Genomic DNA, 19,614 nt, shown 5'->3' with positions numbered 1-19,614 from the left:
TGAGCACTTACAAACACACAAACACATACCCTCACATTTTTTAAAGAAAGAGTTAGTGTTTATTTTCACACTACTCTACCTACACATTGGCAAATTGATGGTTATTTTTTTTCTAGAGTATTGGGGTAGCCCTGAAAAGGGCTGTTTTTTTTTTTTGTTTGCTATGGCAATCTTTTTTAGTTTCTAAGAATGCGATGTCCTCTGAGGATAGACTTTCTGGCGATAGGTCTGCTTCTTCGGAAAGAGAAGAACTCTTTGGTGTCGATACGACAATCGACAAAGCCTCTGTCAGCTTCAGGTTGCTACTGCTGCTGTTGTTGTTGTTGCTGCTGTTGCTGCTGTTGCTGCTGTCTCTGAAGTCTGTACTTCTCTGTCCATTCTTCTTTCTCCCTGTTCATTTCTACTCTGAAGAGCTCTTCTATCAGGTCTTCAGTGACTTTTAGCATTCTCACATTCTCTATTTCTTCTGGCTTCGGTATCAGACTGTGTCTGACACTATGAAAATTCACGTAGGCTTCGTTGAGCTTAGCTAGTTTGGAGCACATCTTCGTAGGAGGATGAGTCGACAATGGATGGTTAGACTGGAAACAACCCCGGTTCTTAAAGTCAAAGCGCGGACGTGAAGGAAAACATCCCCCACACGGTTTTCGAGTCGCAACGTTCAATGAGTGTCATGAGAGGGATAGTAAGAAATTAAAGAGCATCAATCCAACATTCTTATAGCTAAACAAAAGACAAAGGCATTTTTTTTTCAAAACACAACATTTTTTATTCAAAAATCACTTAACACTAAACAACAACTCTAACATTTTTAACAATAATCCAACAATATAACATCAAACAATTTTTTTCAAATCACAAACATTTTTTCTCAATTTACAGTCTACTTTAAACAGGGCTGACAACGTTGTGAATGAAATTGTGATTTCCATTGTTGGAAGTCATTAGGCCATTGATGGACACTACGTTTCCTAGCTTGAGACAAAAGATAAGCATAATGGTCACAGAACCATCGATCTACTTTCACATCGTTTCTGGAAGAAGAACGAGGATCAAAATGAGTCACTAAATGTTCTAAGGAATAGCCCAGGCTGCGATGATGCAGAAAATACACACAGTACTGTCCACACACCAAGGAATCTGTGCCTTGTAATTTCACATTATTGAATCGGGTGGTTTGAGCATTTCTTCTCATAAAGTCAATGATATCGTCTTCCAAAGGGGGCAATCCATACGAATCGAAATATTCCACACATCCTTCTTGAGGAAAGTAGACGGCTACCCAGTGGGTTCCTGGGAGATGACTGTCGTCCGTGTTGATCACGTAAGCTTGATGGTCTTTAGGTTTGCGATGAGGGAGTTCATCTTTAGCACAGACGACAGGATTCCAAGAACACGTATACGAACTGTGGTTCAAAAGGTAATAAAGTTCCCAGGTATCCATTTGTGTGGGTTTTTTTCTTCTTCTTCTTCACAGGTAATAATAAGTCGTCAATTCGATCCTGACTTTTTGCTTGAAAATGTTTGACAAATAACCGTTTCTTCGTTTCGTCTCCTCACTCTGATTCAGGAGAGCTTCGATACGATGGATCTCTTGAGTGGTTAATGGTGGACAAGAATGTTCACGCAAGTCTTTATACCACTGGTGCAACACGTCTTCGTCCGAGATGAGACTCCAAGCTTCGTCCAGATACTCGTCCAATTTTTCTTCTTGACTGAACATCAGGCATTTATCGTGTTGAATTTGACTGGGATGATCGTTTTGACATCCATAGCAATTTTTCTTGATCAATTCCGTCATTTTTTCGACCAAGTGTTTGGCAAAACAGGAGACTAAATGGGCTTTTTGTTCTGGCCATCTTGACTTCATCATGAACACTTCTTCTTTTTCCACGGTCTCCTCACATTTCATGTCCAAAGTTTCTCCACTAGGTAAAGAGGGATAACAGTCTTCCATGGCTTCTAGTAATCTAGAATAACTTCTCTCAAACTGTTGATTTCTATGGTATTATCGAATTCTGCATACAGGATGACGTTCACCGTTTCATCAGGGTCTCGGTCTTTAAACTGAATTTCCACACGAATCTGGCCGGATTTTATAGGGTGGAAATGTCCCTCGTCGCTGCCTTGGTCTGGAGTGAAATCAAAAGCCCACAAAGCGTAGCCTCCTGCATAATCCTCGTACGTAATACCGTGACTGGTATTGGTTCCTAACTGTCCGGTGGCTTCGTACAAGGACAAGTACGATCTCAAGTAATTCTTCTTGGTAAAGTCAGGTTCAAACGGTCGGGTACACAAGGTTTTGCCATCGCGACTGACTTCGATTTTGGACACGCCAAAGTGTTGAAAGTAGAAAGGATTTTTTCGGCAGCTCTGTTGAAGGCTGTATTCTCGACGATACCAACGATCAAACGTTTGGGTAACTGTCCTTGGAACAGATGATCCTCGATCATGGATCGCTGTCCCTTGGGAATGGTGAAGGTTTTCACTTCCACGCGTCGTATGGGATACTTGGCGGTCGTTCTGCTCAACGTCTGACTGATGTCGTTTCCCACTTTAGGTAACACTTCCACACGGCGTACGTAGAGTCTGGCTTCTTGGATTTTGGTTTTGTAACCGTCACTATCAGCCAATAAATGGAAAGCGGTACTGCTCCGATTCAGTCTCAGGCGGACATCCACCCCGTTCAGCAAATACTTTTCTTGCAACCACATGTCCAAATGCAAACGATCCATCAGTTCTAAACTTGTGTCGACTCCCGTGATTCTCTTTCTTCGTTCTACAAATCCATCATTGTTTTTTTTGGTTACATCAGTTTCCAAATTTTCAAACTCGTTAGCTTCGTCAGCTTCCCATAGCACACAGGCATTGAGATGAGTGTTCTTGGCATCTATTCCGTACGTCAAGAGATTTTCCAGGTAGGCACGATAAGGGTAAGTATCCATGCTGCTACTGACCAGTTTGTTATTCAGGTACAAGTCCACTCCACTGAACAAGGAATGCATGAAATTGTTGACGGGAGCTACTGCTTCATCGTCTATAGAACCTCCAGTCTTATCTAGAATTTTGACTTTCAGGTACAAGTAACTGCTATTCAGATCGATGTAATCTTCGGGCTGTCCTATGATTTCAAACTCGATGGGAGCGGAATCCGTCAAAGAGGAGACGGGGTGAAATTCCACCCACTGGGATTCTTGCATGGTCATCATGGTGGGGGGCATGGCAAACAGATCCAGTTCCGACTTGGAACAAGCGCAAGACTCTCGGTGCATCATTTTTTTTGTTCTTTCTCAATAATCGAAAACGTCTAAGTCTCGAACGGTTCTTCTTTTCTTGGCCTTTCTAGCTTGAAGTCTGGTGAAAGGGTGTTTTCTGCGTCGTCTCTTTCTGCCTTGTCCTTGCTGAATGCCTGACTCGGTAGCGTGCAGGGCATTTATAGGTGTTTCTCGTCGGCCTAAAATGTCTTTGCCCGTTTGCAGCAAGACATTTTTGCCTGCCCTCATGAAGGCTTCTTTAGGGTTTTGTTTGTCGATGATGACATTTTGGAGAAATTCTTTGCCTTGCGTCAGTGCCGCATCTTTCAAGGCGTGCAGTCCGCGTGTCACCATTGGTTTCAACACCGGGGCCACCGAACGAAAGGCCGATTTTAACATATCTCCTAAACCGTGTCCTCGCTGTCGAGCAACCCCTCGGTACACTGGATACATAACTTAAGAGTCGTGAGAAAACCGTTTTCGAAAATGGAGTTTCACCGTGACTTTTCCTTTGGTGAATGGAATATTTTGTCCCAAATCTCCTTTTATAGTAATGTTGACCGTGTCCAAATACGACTTGCTGACAGGCAAATAGTGAGGATGGACAAATTCGCGGTGGACGTGGTAAGTGTTTCCACCTTCCTCGTCAGCGTTCGTGGCAGAATCCACTTTGAAAGGAATGACACGTAGTAACGGTACGGAGGTGTGTCCCACCACGTTGTACTCCACCACATCGGAATACACGAACATCAAATTCAGTCCTTGATTCAGTTCTACTGGGGTACGAAATAACTTGCTAAACGACTCGTTGTCGTAAACGATGGGTAATTCGTTTTTCTTGATCATGGCCATTCTCATGTTCATGTCTCCGCCCAACATGTCAAACAATTCAGGACAAAATAAAATGGACATGATTTTACTCCGTTCAAATTTCATCGAGAAGCGACGAGCTGCTTTGTGGTACTCCATTGTGACACTTTTGTTGATATGCTCCAAAGCTTTCAGAAACACGCCATTAAACCTGGTGGCTATGGTGCTGACCAAATGTTGACCACTAAAATAATAGCCTGGGGGAATAAACAAGTGATAGGTGGTGTACTTTTGTGTACGGGTTTTCTTGTCATATTTGACATTGCTATCGATCCACTGTTGCATTTGCTCGTCATGAACTTCCACATCAAAAAAATTTTGATTGGGAAGGACATTGAGAACTTGGGTCGGGTGAATGATTTCTACTAAAGACACTTCCCAATGGGCTTCGTGATCTAAGGGGATGGCCTGAGGTAATTTGGCCGTGTAACAGCACAACGTGTTGTGGGGAAACACCTCCATGGAACTGTCACTGGGTAAGGTTAAGTAAAATTGGTTTTGGTGACTCATAATTCCAGAGTTCTATTGCTGTCCGAGGGGTTAGTGGACGTCAGAGGCGTGTCTCCATCCAAAATGGGGTTCTGGTTGTGGTTGGAGTGGTGACTGACACTGGCACTGGACACAAGGTTCCCGTGGTTCCCGTTCGAGGAGAATTTCAGGGAGGGATTGGGAAGCAGGTAACCGATGCAACTGCTCAATAAAATGGTCCACAATTGTTTGTCTCCTTGTTGCAAACTCAAATTGGTAATGGCTGCCCCGATGACACAATACACCACGAAGATTTGGCAGAAAAAGACGATTTGCGTTTTAGGCACACGTTCTCCACACCACACCCACAAGGGTTGTTTTTGTAAATCTTGCACAGAAGAACTAGGTGAAGAAGGAGTGGTCGACGTAGCTGCGTCTGCTGTGCGAAAGGGCATGATGGTCACTTCTTTTTATAGTCGATGACTTGCGAAGCGTCGATCCAAGAATCAAAACTGGGTGGATATCCTTTCCAACGTACTTTGACTTCTTTGACACGTCGTTTGCCCACTTTACGGGTTCTGCGTTCGAGAATGCTTTCGATGTCGTACACGTCGTCTTCTTTTTTGGTGACACATTGTAACTCGGGCAAATAAAACGTTCCTTTGAGTACTTCTCCGTTCATGTCTTCCAATTTATAGACGGCAGGATGACGGCCATGCACTCGTCCAGTGACGCGAAACAATTCGGTCGTCCAGTTAGGTAAGTAACCTTTGTCGAAAGTGCGTTTGGTTTTGCCAATGCGTACCCAATCTCCTACGGCCAACTCTCCACTTTTCTTGGGGACAGCCCTCGTCGGGGACGTACCAAACAGGCGCTCAAACACCAGTACTTCGTTGTCGGGAGTCACTTCTTGCGGGCACGTCCGATGCTTCGATGGTAAGATTGGTCGTACGCTTGCACCAGGTGCGGTAAGATGTCGATGTACTTCAGAGTGTGGTGATGCGTAAAATATTTCCACATGCGTTCTTTCAAAGTGCGTTGAAAACGTTCCACGATGCTGGCTTTGGTTTCGGGATTCTCGGTGGTAAAAAAATGAATGTCACGTTTCTTTAATTCTTTTTGGAAAGCTTGGTTCAGAATTTCGGTGCCTTTGTCCGTTTGCCATCGAAGAGGGTGACGACCGCTTTGTTTCAACACCCATTGCAGGGCTCGCACTAACTCGCTGCTCGATTTGGAAGTCAAGGGCACGACCCAGGCAAATTTGGAAAAGACGTCGATGACACAAAACAAATATTTGTAGCCACGATTGTAGCTGGCCAAATGAGAGACATCGGCTAAATCGGCTTGCCATTGATGATCGATGCCTTCCACTCGGGTACGACTTCTGGCAAACTTGCGTCGAATGGGTTTGTGTAAAGTGTTGGTAGCTTGTTCTTGTAACCATCGTTGCACTTGAGGTAAACGGAGACTTTTCAATCGAGTTTTGGCAGCACGAACTCCTGCGTAACCTGCAGGATGAGAGGGATCGTAGTAAATGCTGGCTAAGACTTTTTCCATTTTTTGTGTTGGTTGGTGTGTTAATAAGACACTCACTCTTGGAGGATGCTACTCTTTTTCTCTTGGGGTACTTTCTTGGATTGCAATGCTTTGCGTGTGCGACCGGCAATAGGTGTCGAAGAGGAGGATGTCTGAGCGGGGGATATCGGTTCTTGTTTCACTTCTGTCTTCACTTTCTTTTTCTCTTGTGATGAAGAAGGGGTGGCCATCATCTTTTTAATCCATCCAATTCTGGAGGTAGATGGTGTTGTTAACTTGCGTACTTTTTCTGGTGGAGTTTGAAATCCTTCTTCTTCTTCTTCTTTTCCTTTTTCTGTCTTGGTCACTGGTAGTGGTGGTACTGGTACTGGTACTGGTACTGGTGATGGTGCTGGACTTTTCATCAAGGTCTTAAAATCTTTCAAAGTGGGTAGAGCTGTTTCGTCTAAAGCTTTCTGGTGAAAGAGTTGCAGTCGTTACAAGAGTTGACCGTACTTTTGCGATTTTTCTGTTTCGGACAAATCTTGGCGATCCATCAAGGACTGCAATTCGTGTTGTAACTGGGACATCTCGCTCAAATTGGGATTGGGAGGTAAATGTGGGGTACGTTGTTCTTGCCACCGATGGTATTCCATCCATCGTTTGTAAGGCACTAAAGCCAGTTTTCGTCCTTCCATGGAGTTGTCAGGGGTCGATTCTGAGATCTTGGGACTTCCGAGGGCCTTTTTATCTTGCTCCCACCAGTCCTCCCAACATGGTTCCCAAGACTCCTTTCAGTATGGGACCTAACAAGAGAGGTAAAATACCTCCACGTTGGACCAACATCTTCTTTTTTTGACGAATGGGAATTTTCTTTTGAACCATTTGGCGAAGAACGTGACGATGTTTGCCTAAGCATTGTTTCTGGTGTTTGGACAAAGGGATTGTGCCTTTCGAGACATTCAAACAACATTCGCACACGGTATCGATGACCTCTTTGGAGGCCGATTGAATGAGAATTTTTCGTAGAGGTGGAGAAGCTTTGGACAGGACAGATAACATGTCCCCATGTTTGACTAAACGTGTTGGTAGTCCTTTCCTTTTCTTTGCTTTGGGTTTTCTGGAGGGTGACATCTTTGAGTCTTCAGGAGCACCAAAAAAACACTGAAACCCCCGACTTGGTCACAGGCCTTTTTATACTGGAACGCGTCGCCACTGATTGTCTTTACGTCGTATTAGTTTGAGGACAGGCATGACACGTCGTGCAGGGGTACGTAACGGACTAAATCGAGCCAGTTCTTGCTTGGACAAATCCAGTAAACTTTGTAACATGCCCGATCTTTCTTGAACTTTGATTTTGGGAGAAGGTACTTTGTGAGCAGCAGCCACTGCCACTAAATTGGAGGGTCCTGCCACAGGGGAAGTTCTTTTGGGGGTCATCAACGGAGAAGTTCTTGGTGTGATCAACGTCTCCAAGTACTCTTCAGTTCTTGGTGTCATCAACGGAGAAGTGGATGAACGTGAGGATGCCGAAGACGCAGTCACTGCTGTGGCAGGTCGTGGTTTGCGAGTGTAAAGTTGCGTCCTGGCCGAAGTGCCTCTCTTGCGACTAGTTTTCTTCTGTGGGCTTTTCTTTTTCTGGGGACTTTTTTTCTCTGTTTCTTTTTCTGGGAGCTTCTTTTCTTTTTCCGGGGTGGTGTCTGATCAGAGGAGGGTCCTGCCACTGGAGAAGTTCTCCTTGGGGACCTGGTCTTTTTCTTCTTCTTGGGGCGTCGTTGGACTTTTTTCTTGGGTATAACTTTGGGGGCATTAGGATCCCATCTTAAGAGAGAGCGAATGATGACCCCTCCTAGAGTACCGCTCCCTCCAGGTTTCAAAATGATTTGTTTTTTGGTTTGAGTGTCGATGCGGGGAACGGCCAGTTGGACCAAAGCGACTTTGTTTCGATCGAAAAAGCGTTTGGTTTGATGAGGAATCTGAATGATTCCTTGGAGTATTTGACGTGCCGTCACCGTGAACCATCGTAAGACTTCTTTGAGACTAGCTTCTAAGACACGAGCTCGTGTTTGTGGATTTTATTCTCGACTGATGCCATACAAGGCACGAATCAATTTGACGGGAAGATGCGACTGAAGGGACGTCATGTTCACACTGTGTGAGACAGACGAAAATGGTCTGACGTTTTTATAGATTTTTTTTATGGGAAGTGAAATGAAGTCGAGGACGGAGACGTGTACAGGACAGGCCCTCCGGCTTGGCACCAATGGTGAAACAAGTGGGTACGAAATCGCAAATCCTCGGGGGTGGTAGGTTTCAAATCGACGAGTAAATAGGCGTGTGGCGTTTGAGAGGCATCGTCGTACGCCTGAGTCAGCCAAGGCGTTCCTAACTGTTTGGCTAAGACTTGCACTTGCGATTTATCTCGAGGGCTTTTAAACAAGACCACGTAATGCGCATTGAGACTGATGGTGCGATGGGCTTTACTTTGTTGAAACAAATTTTGGGTGATGTAAACGACACTGGCATTACGGTGATGCCCTTTGCGCGTGAACCACAGTTTAATTTCTTCTTCGTCTTCTCCTAACATGTCGTCGAAAATGACCAAATGGGTTAGACGGGAGTCAGAGACGATGCCGTCGTCTTCTTTAGGAATGCCTTCCACAAACACGATGGAATCGCCTTGACTTTCTCGCAAGAGGTTGTACGCCGATTGCCACTCTTTGTAACACCACACGATTCGTTGAGGTGGCCGATCGATCAAATGATGTTTATGTTCGAATCAAACGTTTGACGAATTCGGTTTTGCCTGAACCGCTAGGTCCAGCAATGAGCATGTTAAAGGGATGGCGAAGATACAAAGCCTCCCAACTGGCACGATCTAAGTGTTCGTCGATGACTTTGACAGTAGAGGAAGAGGGAGCAGAGACAGCAGAGGTAGCCATGGTGTGAGAAATGTCACTTGTGACACGAAAACAAACAAGACAAGAGGTTATATACTTTTTCAGAACACGTTTATTGAATGTTTTTTTTCAAACATGAATACGAAAGACAAAAATACATAAAAGCCAAAGGCTTAAGTACAAGGATAAAAGGCACATGATAACCATTAACGTGGAATAAAAACAAGTGTCTGTACAACAACATGTTTTGGGTAATGTTCTAACCAGTTCTATAGTAGGGGGTAAGGTCACACAAGTGTCCTCCCGAAAGGGTTTTTCAGGCCTGTCCACGACAGTCCTGTCCTGGGTGACGGGTTCTTCTGGCACCGTCACTAACACGGGTTGAAAAGTAACTTTTTTCCTTGAACAACTCTCGTGCATACTGTGCCACTTCTTGGGTCCAAGCCTCAAAACCCCATTCTTTCCAGGCACGGACATCTGTCCAATGTGGATGTAAGTCACAAGCTACACACACATCGTCATACACGTCTTGGGTAGCTAAAAGTTGACGAATCTTTTTTTCCTGTTGAGGTCGAGAAGTATCCAGATGAAAACGCAAGGCTTTGAGCAAAAGGAGTTTTTCGTGACCATTTAAGGCCATTGAGGTGGTAAGTACTGATCGTAAAGAGTCCACAAAGAATCGGCTGGTAAACGAAATCCCAGAAAACAAGTCACTAAAACACACACCACTTGTCGACCCAAATTGAATGGATACAGTTCTTGTAATAATCGATGGTAATGATCCACGGTTTGAATATGGTCATTGAGTTCCTTCCACGGAATCTGTTCAATAATATGTGGCATAATCCGTGGCATGGCAACTTGATTTTATAGTGTCTTTGTTTCGGAAGTAATAAAGGTAATTTCTAACTAAACATGTTCGTTCTCCAGTAGGGAATTTAAATGTTACATACTGTAACTGAAACGTCAGAGTTTGTCTAGATGTTTCGTCTTTTTCTAAGCAGATTCCATGTAACAAATGTTGGTAATCCTTTAACTCGTCTTCCTCAATACGTTGCAGTAAGTGAATCTCGAAGTAACCAAAATTACGAACGTCTAGTCCATCATCATTCCCAAACTGAAAGTGTTCAACAAGGTCTAACCACTGAAAAAATTTCTGACGAATCAGTCCTCTTATACCATTCAGGTACCAGTGGTTAAAGATCTGGTGACGTAACAGATGCAATTGTTCTTTACGTTTCACTTGTATTTTGACCAGTTCTCGGTAAATCCTTTCTCTCAACTCCTCAGGCAAGCCCAAAATGTTCTCTTGTAAAGTATCCATAAGTATATGCACTGTTTTTGGAATCGTTGGGTGGTGGCCAATAGCCTCGTTTAACTTTGTGCCTGATGTAATATCCACTCATAATCAGTCTTCTTGTACTTTGGAACAGAGCATAATTTAAAAACGGATGAATAACTTTGAGTTTGCGTTTCACTTGTATTTTGATCAGTTCTCGGTAAATGCGTTCTCTCAACTCCACAGGCAAAGCACGAATGTTCTCTAGCAAAGTATCCATGAATAGGTCATACTAAATCCTCTTTGGTCTGACACAAGAAATGTACTCTTTGCACAAACATGGTTTTACTTCAGTGTCGAATTTAAATCGTTTAGTCACTAATTTGCACATTACAATTCGTTCAGAAGTTTCCTCTTTCACTAAGTTGACATTGTGTTCAAGATGTTGGTAATTCGTTAACTCTTCCTCTGGAATTCGATGCAGTAAGTTTACAATGATGTAGATAGAATCGTCCATAACAAACCAATCCTTTTTAAAACTAGAGGATCGTTGATCAATGTCTGTTCAATGGAACACTTTCAATTGAATCAATCCTTGTATAGCCTTCAGGTACCAGTGGTTCAAACACCGGTGACGTAACGGATGCAATTGTTCTTTACGTTTCACTTGTATTTTGACCAGCTCTCGGTAAATGCGTTCTCTCAACTCCACAGGCAAAGCACGAATGTTCTCTTGTAAAGTATCCATGAACAGATTATGGTAAGAAGTTACTTCAATGTCTCGGTCCCACTAAGGGTAAGTAATGACAATTCGGTGACCATCGAGCATGTTCTACGTAGGCCGAATCTTGCGGTTCCCAGTGGTGAAGTGACACACCGCAACTGAAGCACTTGACTTTATCTCCTTCGCCCAAGTAGAAAAATCCAGCTCTGGCTAATTCTTCGGGGGTCGGTCCTCCCAGATACTTAGGCCATTTTCCTTTGAACGATTGAAGACGATTTTCAAAGTCGCAGTATTCCGACAAACGCACAGGAAACGAATATTCGTCTTTCACAGGTTCGTTTCGATGAGGGTTGGGTGACATGAACAGGAGTTTGCTCAGGGCTGGATGACATCCGTAGTGGGGTAGACGTGAAGGTGAACATTCCCCTTTAAAACGAAACCCAGTAAAATGTCCAAGAGGACGAGCAGCATCACTTTTGCATCCCTCAGGTTTGACACGCACAGCATCACTTTCCATGATAGGGGTAGTGACACTAAAGTTCCCATGATACTTTACGGCATCGCTAAGGTCACAACGTACAGCATCGTACCCATCGCAAGGCTCACAATCGCATTCCACTTCCGAAGCCTCGCACTTGAATTGTGCCTTTCTAAACTTGTTTTGCATTTCTCTGAAAGAATTCATCTTGTTCGCTCGGTCTTGGTAGTCACAATGAACTATCGATCTTGCCTAGAGTTCCTTTTTATATACAGACCAATACCGACGTGTCCATACGGTAATGTGAAATAATTGGGAAGTCGAACTCGCTTCTGGTACACGATTTGATAGACTTTTTCCAAGGGCCGACTGACGATGTGGTGAGTGGGTAAACGTACAATCTTGTTGGGTTGATAGGTGGTCACTTTAAAGTTTCCATCCTCTCCCGATTGCAAGGCTTCTTTCAATACCCCAAAGTTCAACACACGACTGGTACGATGATTCAGAGTCAGTCCTTTCACTTTGCACGTCGTGTGCACTTCTCCTTGTTTGTCCCGGTATTCGTAGCCGTAATTTTTGGGACCACCACTGACGAAACTTAGAATCTTGTCGTCGGGATGCTCGTCTGTCCAGGCTCCTAAACGATCTCCTTCGATGTCAGGGTGCTGTTGACTCGGGTGATGAATGTAAATGCAACTGTCCGTGTCAAAGTACAGGACGCGTTCTCCTAACAGTTCTAAAGCTTCGTACAATTTTAAACGAGCATGGGCTGTCACGTAAGCCGCAATGATGACATTTCCAAAAGGGTCGTCTTGTACAAAGTCCAGATCTTCTTCGTAATTGACCAAGATCAAATTCTCTCGAACGACGTCCACGTGTTTCATGTATTTGGTTTTCGTGAATCATCTGGAAGTAGCGGGAAGGTTCTGTCAAATATTCCGTCTTGGGTAAACACGGTCGTTGTGCCATTTTACCCCACAAGCAATTTAACATCACTTTGGCAAACGATCGCCTGCCTTCGTTTTTCTCGATGTGGTCCAAAGAGATGCCTTCTTGTTCGTAGTATTTCTCTTTGAATTGTATTTGGTCTTCGGGAGTGTGACACCAGGACGGATAGCCGCTGGCTTCTTGCTTCAGTTTCAAAAAGGCATCCACGTAGTCGGCGAAAATGCCTTTCTGAGTAGGGTCACCCTTGTGGTATTGTTGTGTCTTAGGAAAGTGGCAAATTTCGTACACTTCTAACAGTTGGTATCCCATGTCCAGAGCTTTGAACAATTCTACGCTGACCCAGGTTCCCGTCAAGGCACGTTCTTCCTTGGTGTGCTGACAAGGTTGGTCTTGGTTGCACGTTTCGGCACAAGTACGGCACAAGGGAAACATCAGTTTGCCTTGACAATGGTGAGGTAAGACGGGATGGTATAGGTTCGTGGGAGGCAAAACTTTACACTTGATCAAGCCTTCGTATTGTCGAATGTTTTTCAGGTCAATGTGTTCCGTCAGCAATTGCGGGTGCCCTACAGGAAAGCGACAATATTTGCACACGTAGGGATACAGCGAACACACGTCCAAGTATTTGATTTCTTCTCCTTTCTCTTCGTCGGCTTGGTACAGCAAACAGGTGGCATTGGTCCTTCCTCCGTACAAACTATCCCTCGGGTTCAACGGGTCCATGAACTGGTAACTTTCCACGAGGCGTTTAAACTCGGGATCGGTTTTCATACGGTGATCGTACTCGTGTTCCCACATTTCCACCACTTGGTATCCTTGCTGTTCTAACTTTAGGCGCCGCTGACAAGTGTCCTGGTACAAGTCTTCCATGGTCCGTTGCAAAAACTGATTTTTAGTGCTACGATCAGGGTAACAGACGGGACATCCGTGAAATAAGCAACCGTTAAACTCGTACACGATCTTGGGGTTTTCTAAGTCCCAGCCATCGACCGAATACGTTCCGATGGTCTTTTCACCCCCTCCGTTGCGGGCATGCTGAATCCATTTGTCTTCCTTGTCGCACAAGTAATGTAACCAACGTAGGGCTTTGACCGAGTATTGACGTTTGACAAAGTTGGTCGTTTGAGGGCTGATGACAGCCACGGTGTTTTCAAGCATGAATCGTTGTCGATACACTAAGGAACACGCTTTGGCAATGGTGCAAGCTTCTTTCAAAGGATCGACCCCTCCGTGTTCCATGAACAGTTCTCGAAATTTTCCACAGCAACGCCGTAAAATGTCCACGTCGGAACGACAATACTTTAGCATTTCTTCCTGAAAGTCGAAAGGGTCGGAGGCGTGAGTCTGGTACCAAGCGTAGAAAGCTTCTCGTTGTTCGGTACGCATGTTGTCGGGATCGTAATAGTGAGCCTCAGGTAAATGGGGTAGAACGGCGTGTTGATTGGCTTCCGTATTGAAAAAGTGAGGAAAATAACCTTTAGCCATTTCTGTCATTCCAAACGTTTTAGGCATTCGACTCAAAGGCATGGCCAAGTAACTCATCGAATCTTTAAACTGCACTTGTCCCACTTGCATGAAAATGATTTTGGCTCCGTTCAAAGTCACTTTAGGACGTTCGGTGCCATGTTCTGTATAGTACCTCAAAAGAAACTGTCCATCGTATCCGGAGAAATTGTGAGCCATCACCGTGGCATGACGATGACAATCTCCGTAACGTTCGATGTCCTCTTTGCTCCACGTCTTGTCGATGGGGTCTAAGACCCATTGGGCAAAATCGGCTAATGTGTTCGGTCCCCGAAAGATTTTTTCACGCCCTCCAGGAATCTTGCTGCAATGAGGGCAATGACTGAAGATAGGTTCTTGAATGCACTTCTCGCACGCTCGATGAGCCACGCAGAAATTAAGGATGTGAATGCCGGTCTCTTGCATGCATTCGAAATCGAAAAAGATGAAATTGCCTTTCTTCTTGTAACTGTCCTCTTTCTCTGGTGGGGGTTGGTATTTTTGCACGTAACATTGATGTTCCAAGTCCACGATGAGGTGACAAATGTGACATTTTTTCTTTCCTCGACATACGTGTGCCTTGGCAGTATTGGTACATATGCCTTGTCCACAGGTAGGGCACAATCTCAGCAGTTGACAAGCGCATTTCTTCTGCGAACCTTGCGTTTTCAAATGTTGTTGGTAACAGGTAGGGCTGACAAACGTGCGCAGACAAGTTGAACAATGCACTGGTTCTTCGCTCAGACAGGGTGGAGAGGCCAAACATCCTGGGCATTTCATTCCACAATGCTTGTGTTGCTCTCGATTGTTATAACCATAATCACATTTCTCAGAATAATAACTGTATCCCAGGAATCCGGTGATACTGGTAATGGTATCGAAATGGTCATCGTGATAATAAACATGAATGTATTTTCCGTCCTTAAAATCTTGGCCTCGAAACAACAGAGGCCCGCGCATTTCTTGAGGGTGCACTTTCAAGGTGTAGCGTGGAGCTAGGACATCTTGCAATTTTTGCATCTCAGGAATGCCACAGGGTGTGTCTTTGGACAGGCCAGCTTGTTGCAACAGGAGTTCTGCTTCGTTTCGTTGTTTGGCTCGATAGGAACGTTGAATAGTGTTCTAGGTTCTTTTCCATTCTACCGTGTCGTTCTTGTTGGCATAGGTTCGTCCCACCACGATGGCACGGGCTAAACACATCTGGTCATGAGTGTTGTTAATTCCGACGAGACTCGTTTTGGTGCTGCGAAGATCGTCCACCAATAACATCCTTTTGCGTCCAGTCCCTTGAGGAGGAGAGACGTGGGCCATTTTCAGTGTGGCTTTACCATCGGTGATGTCAAACTGGTCATTAGATTGTTGTACGTGTTGAATCTTGTCCATGACTTTGGAAAGGGTTAGTTCTGCGGGTCTGCTAAACTCGATCCAAACAAGGGATTTCAAGCTGTCGTGATCTATGGATAGTGTCAAGCGATCGTCTTCTTTGGCTTGACATTGTGGCTTGACTGAGGTAAGCAAAGAATCCCACATCTCGGTGATAAACCCTTCTGCTTTCTCCAATGGTACGTCAGCCTTGAAATCTTTAAAATTCACTGTGTAGGTGTAAGCCGTGGTTCTAAATTTTCTAGAGGAGCGCTTTTCCGTCTCTAGAATGGAATAGTATTTTTCAGGGTTGACTAAGGGTGGTGAACTTTGTTTAGAGGGTTCAGATTCTGGCTCACTCATGTCCTCTTCAAAATCACTGGCATGAATTTGTGCCAAGATTTCAGCCCTGGTACGAGACGATAGATCACGTTTCTGCCTCTTACTTTCTTCTTCTTCTTCTTTCTTCTCGAATGAATAGGATCGTTTCATCTTGAGTGCAAAACGTCAAATGACTCAAGTTTAAACACCATGGACTAATTTATAGTCATGGCAAACCAGCGTATATAAAAGGGTGTGCGTCTTGTCCTTTCACTATTCATTTCACTCTCAAGCCGAGCACAACGATGGAAGAGACTAACCAAATCGAACGTTTCGTCAGAGCTTTGCGAGGGGTCATTAGAAAATTCTCTTCAGACCAGCCGACGGACTACTCTCCTTCCTTTCGAGATAAAAGTCAAGATACTTGCTATATCTGTAAGAAGAAAGGGCATTGGTCTTCAGAATGTCCAGACCGTCGAAAAAGAAAAAAAAACAGGGGCTAAAAAAGACAAAAGTAAAGATACCTGTTATTACTGCAAAGAAAAAGGACATTGGTCTCCAGATTGCCCAAAAAAGAAACAAGAGGAATCAGAAGAAAAGAGGAATTCTTCAGAAGAAGAGAGGGATTCTTCAGAGGAAGAGAGGGATTCTTCTGAGGAAGAAAGAAGACAGGTGAAGAAAAAGAAACAGGAGAAGAAAAGAAGAAGGGAAGAAAGCGAGGAGGAAGAAGAAGAGGAAAAGAGTGTGACGGTGAAGAAATTCAAAAAACAGAGAGACTAAACAAGGAGAAAGAAGAAGTCAATGAACTTTTAATTAAAGTGTTCTGTTGTGAATTGTGAATTGGATTGTAACAATGGAGAAAAGAATAAATTAATGATATAAGCTAAGTGTCTTTGAGTTATGATTTTAAAATAAGAACGTACACTCACGCACTCATACACAGACACGTACTATAAGGGTAAAATGGGTGGGTTTTTTTTGAGTTATTGGCAAATTGAAAGGCTATCTCTTTTCGAGAAATGTGGGTGGGCCTGAAAAGGGCCTTTTTTTCTTTATGGTGCAGGGGTGAGTTTAAGCAATCAACTTTAACTGCCTTAAGGCTTTGCCACGGCCAAGGCCTACTTCTGGACTGCGTAATGTTGATGATGATGATGATTGGGTTGAAATCACTAAGGGTGGTACGGTAGGCTTAGTCACAGGGTTAACGTGTTTAGCTCGGGAAGGTCGTATTCTCTTCGGTCGTAATAAAGAAGTCTGATACATTTGTTTCAGACTTCTTAACTCCGCTAAAATGTCCAACAGTACCGTGACCGTTTGATTTTCACCCTCTTGTTTCTTTGCTGCTACTTCTTCTTGCTGTTGTTGTTGTTGATTTTTTCTTACCTCTTCTTCTTGCTGCTGTTGCTGTAGGAGAAAAGCTTGTTCCGCTTCCTTTTGTCGTTGTATAAATTTCTCCAATTCTTCTTTCTGTCTCTGTCTAAAATTCTCCACTTGCGGTAATGAAGAAGGTAACGAAGGTTCCGGAACAAATTCTTGCGAGGAGAGAAAATCCACAAAATCCCAATTCACCTCTTCTAAAAGTAAGTCCGGGTTCCCTTGGGCGGTCTCCCCTGTTGGTGCACCCCAATGGATCGTTTTCTGAATTTCCGTCATGTTGAATCACTGTCGCATAGATTGACTGCACACAAGCGCTTGCGAATCTATATAGACCAACTGACGTCACAGACTACTCTCTTCGGATTGGATGCGCGCTGACTGAATTTTGTAACGCGTGTTCGGATTGGTCAACAAACTCAATCCGTTTCAATCCTTCCTCTACCTATAAATAAGCGCAGTTCACTGCATTGATTCACCTGTTCTCGTCGCTTCAAGATGTGGACCGATGTGTAATCTTCTACGCTTGTGTCTTCAATGATGTTCCGGACGGACATACCCATGTATGTCCGATCCAAGTGGACAGTTGTCCATAGGACGGACACCAGCCTGTGGATACGTAGGATTTACGTGGAGAGGCAAGGATGCCTCAAAAGAGTCCTGATTTACGGGCCAACAGTGAGACGCAGTCTAAGGACAAGAAGAAGACCAATGCGGTGCCCTTTATGTTAATGGATACATTAACATAAACCCAAAGGCCCTTTTCAGGGCCAGCCATATTTCTCGAAAAGAGAATGACTTTTCAATTGCCTACCCTTTTTTAAATTTTAAAAAAAAAAAAAAATCCCATGTTCAATTCCCCTTGTCCCTAAACAAGCCCAAACTCTATTCCCCATGTTAAATTCCCCTTGTACGTAAAGTGGCCCACGATTTATTCCCATGTTAATTCCCCTTGTACGTAGATTTGCCCACGATTTTTCGCCATGTTAAATTTCCATTGTACGTAGATTTGCCCAGGGGGATCTGTAATGCTAATTTCCATTGTACGTAGGGTGCCCCTACTTACTACTTACATGTATGTGACAAGCATCAATATACATGTTTATTACATGTATTACAAAAGAATCATGTAGAATTTCACACTTGCATTCCAGATGTAACTTTAAGTTTAATTGCTTCACTGTGACAATAACATATTAGAGGCACTTTGGAAATTAAGAAAAGGTAAACGGTTCATAAGTATGAAAGTGAATATTTGTCAAATATTTCATCTTTACTATTCTTCGTAGTAATGAGCTTTTAAATATCTTTGTATATACTGTTGTGGTTTTACTATATTGTTGGACTGATTTATGCGTTGGTTTTGTTCCCCATCACAATTTTTTTTATCATATCGTGTTTTATTTTTTTTCTTATTTGGTTAAACAAGAGGCTGACACCTAAGTAAAAACAGCTGATGAAAATAGATGTCTATGATTTGTAACCATGCCAATATTTTGTATCTTTGATAATTTTGCTTTCACCTTTTTGTTCTTAATTTTTTTCCTTTGCATTCATTTCACTATATATAGTATAAAACTAAAATTACATATAGTGCCATACGACCATATCTCACTAATAACCAGTACTGTTTGAACAATGTATACAGTAATTTACCTTCATATACTACGCTGGTTTATCTTGAGTATAATGTGAGTATCAGAAAAAAACTAATCATGTTTAAGTATGTTCAACAATCAGGTCAGGCTGTTGTACCCGGACATTTTACACAGTCATTCTGAATATTGGAGAGAGAGAGAGAGAGAGAGAGAGAGAGAGAGAGAGTAAGGGGGGGGGTATAGTGAAACACTGCATATTAACATGCTTTGTTATAACACGAATTTGCACTTTACACTCACCTCCAAATGGATGAAGTAGTTTAGATATAATAAAGCGTAGCCCGTTTAAGAATACAAGGTGAAGGGTTAATCATTTGGATGTCTCAGACTGAAATAGCATGCATACAGTTTTTTTTTTTTTTATGTGTGTATTTATATAAGATATCGCGATCACGTACGTGCTCTTCACTAAATTTCTTAATCCGGTGATGAAAAGACTTATCAACGACATATCCTATGAAAAGCTAACATCATTGAAATATAACTCATTGGGAATCAAGTGGAGGCTGACATGACAGCTATATTTATATAATTTGTTTTACTATTTCAAGTTGCCAATTTTGCATTTTGTCAGTTATGTGAGAGTAGTCCGATAAATCGGCCCTTCACCTGAACATCGTCCATCAGTACACAGGAGTCTAACGTTTTATCAATAAAGTACGGCGAAATCTCTGACAACATGAAATCACCAATATCGGTAATATAAATGAACATTTATATTGCCGATAAGGTGATTTCATGTTGTCAGAGATTTCGCTGTACTATATTGATAAAACGTCAGACTCCTGTGATCAGTATCAACACAGATACAGGGGTTGATTTATCGGACTAATGTGAGGCGAGAGTAGTGAGTGAATTTATATTGATTGTCATAGGACGATGATTGAAAGTGGTTTACGTACATTTATTATAAGAAAATAATGTGCTAATGCGCGTTATTTTAGTTGAAATTAGATTTTG

The sequence above is a fragment of the Sinohyriopsis cumingii genome, chromosome 1 (assembly GCF_028554795.1).
Source record: "Sinohyriopsis cumingii isolate HCF-2022 chromosome 1, ASM2855479v2, whole genome shotgun sequence".
Classification (NCBI taxonomy): domain Eukaryota; kingdom Metazoa; phylum Mollusca; class Bivalvia; order Unionida; family Unionidae; genus Sinohyriopsis; species Sinohyriopsis cumingii.
This window is presented reverse-complemented; position numbering follows the sequence as displayed.